The sequence below is a fragment of the Propithecus coquereli genome, unplaced genomic scaffold, assembly GCF_000956105.1.
Source record: "Propithecus coquereli isolate 6110/MARCELLA unplaced genomic scaffold, Pcoq_1.0 Scaffold787, whole genome shotgun sequence".
Taxonomy (NCBI): Eukaryota; Metazoa; Chordata; class Mammalia; order Primates; family Indriidae; genus Propithecus; species Propithecus coquereli.
The window spans coordinates 49,081-51,534 of NW_012154029.1; positions in this window are offsets into that span (position 1 = coordinate 49,081).

A 2,454-nucleotide genomic window follows, 5' to 3' on the forward strand; every position below is an offset into this window, starting at 1 on the left:
GAGCCACTGCACCCGGCCTCCATCCACACTTTTAAATCCATTCCTTTACAGCTTGAGTGAGCTTTAAAAATATTATGTGTATTTTGTGTGTGTGCGCACATTTACACAAACACACAATATTGTTACCTTATGTGGCTCTAAGCTAAAATGCAATTCCCAATTGCACTTAAGACCTTTAACATGGGTCAGCAGAATCTCTGATTTCTGGCCCACATTTGTATCTCCACTTTTTTCTTTAATAAAATCGCCTTCGCTCTCGAGTATAACTGCAAAGTTGGCCTTTCAGTTTCTAAAATATTCCATACACTCTCCTCAAAAAAGGGCTTTTGTACATCTGTGAGCTCTGCTGTACCCTACCACACTCTACCTAGCAAATGGGTCATCTATGATGTTGAGTAAAAAATCAGACATTCAGGCCCCACTCTGAATCTAATGAATCAAACCACCTCAGGGCAGCCAGAACACTTCCTTTCAGCAAGCAGCTGGGTCATTCTGATGAGCAGGTTTGGGAGCCTGATACCAACAATCGATCATCTGTCTAACACCTGAGTCCCTTCAACCACACCCACAAGGCCAAGATCTCCAGCCACAACTCAGCATTTAATGCGGCAATCCATCCCTCCTGCAGACAGGTTAGACAGCTCCTCCTTACACCTACCTGAACCTTGCCTCCCAAACCTTCTACCCACTGATCCTAGTCAGATATTCCTCACAATTGCCCTCGTAGGACAGGACTGGCACCCTCACCATTTTGACTTTCCTCTGGGGCTGCTTCCATGTATCCAATCCCATTCTGAAGCATAGATCCTAATGCCAAATCTAAGTGGCTCCAGGACAATTCCTCATCAAAGCTAACTCAATGGTTCAGGAGGTCTCTAAAGAGGTCAGCTGTCATGAATCCAGCATCAGGGCAGGAAACAGCAAACCTCACCAAGTCTCAGCTTCCTCATTTGTTAAACTGGGATAATACCACTGCCCTCCTCTTTGGGCTGATACATGCGTGGAAAGAACACAGTCTAGTGCTTGTCTTGTAGAAAGTACATAAATAGAATGTGATCTCCCTGAAGACAGGTTTTTGTGTCTACTTTGTTTATCACCACTATTAATAGCATTTAGAACAGTGCCTGACACAGAGAGGGCACTCAATTATCTACTGAATGACTGAATAGTTAGCAATCATGGACAAAACTAGAATTGAAAAAATTTAAAATTTTTGAATGTAGGGAAAAAAATAAATGGAAATGAATTCTAGTTTAGTTTTTCTCTTAGTTTAAATTAAAGCACATTCTTTAAGTGACTCTTAAAATGCCAACTAATGGTTTTGACAGACCATACGATAACTTAAATATCTCATTCTTTTAAATAAAATGGCATAAGACATGTATGATTTAGAATTATGTTTCTGTACCATAGCTGCAATTTTCAGAAAGTTATATTATCTTTTTAAGCTCTCATTTCAAAGACAATAACTACTTTGCAACAATAGTACACTGGGGAATAACAAAAATACATTAGTTGCATTAATTTTAAGTAGAATCATTAAACTACTTATTTTTTGTTGCTGAATTATTTTAATGCTTTGATATTAAAGTGAAAAATAGTGAATGTTTCAGATACTTTTAAAAATCCATTCTGGTACAAAAAAGTAATAGTGGCTCATAGAATATGTATCCTGACATATACACATATTTTTATATTGCTTATTGAAATATATTTGTCATATGGCCACCTGAAAACTCTTCAAATTATTTTAGGAAAGATTAGGTAGCTTTTTTGTTTTCAAAGAGAGGTAAGCAGAGTTGTGCACACCAGGATTCCTATCTGCACAGGGTCTCTCGTTTGGGATAAGTGGAACTCTAACTCCAGTCACTGTGGCACCCGCACAATACCCTGCTTCCTAACCAGCCTCTACTCTTGGTCTCCTTGCTGTTCCTTTTAGAGGTCATTCAGTCAAGGAAAAATCACTGAGTTAAAAGTTCAGTTCTACTCTCTACCATAAACCCCCACCTGAAGTATGTAAAGAGGCATTTCAGGTGAGCATGGCCCAAGAACCCCCACTGCTGTGCTCCGGTGCCCACTCTAATGGTCTCATCTTCATGTTCCCTTAGCGCAGGGCCTGCAAAGTGCTTCCCAAATACCTGTTAGAATGAGCAGAGCCTCACCAGAGGCCACTGGGCATTCTGTGTCCCAAAGGCTCCCTGTCCATGTAGCCCAAGGCTGAGAGTCTGGCCCTGACCTTCACCCAAGAGACAGGTGGTCACTGGGAAGGGCCAGCGCTCTGGGAAAAAAGGAGCTCATGCCAGGGCCGGGGAGGCCAAGAACAGAATGGTTTTAGGACACAGGCCTCAAGAGAATGAAGAGTCGGCTGCCTCCCTGCCTGGCCCCTGGACTAAACCAGGAGGGAGGGAGCTGTAACCCTGCAAAGGGAAAGAAAGGCCCAGGTCTGAGACTCAA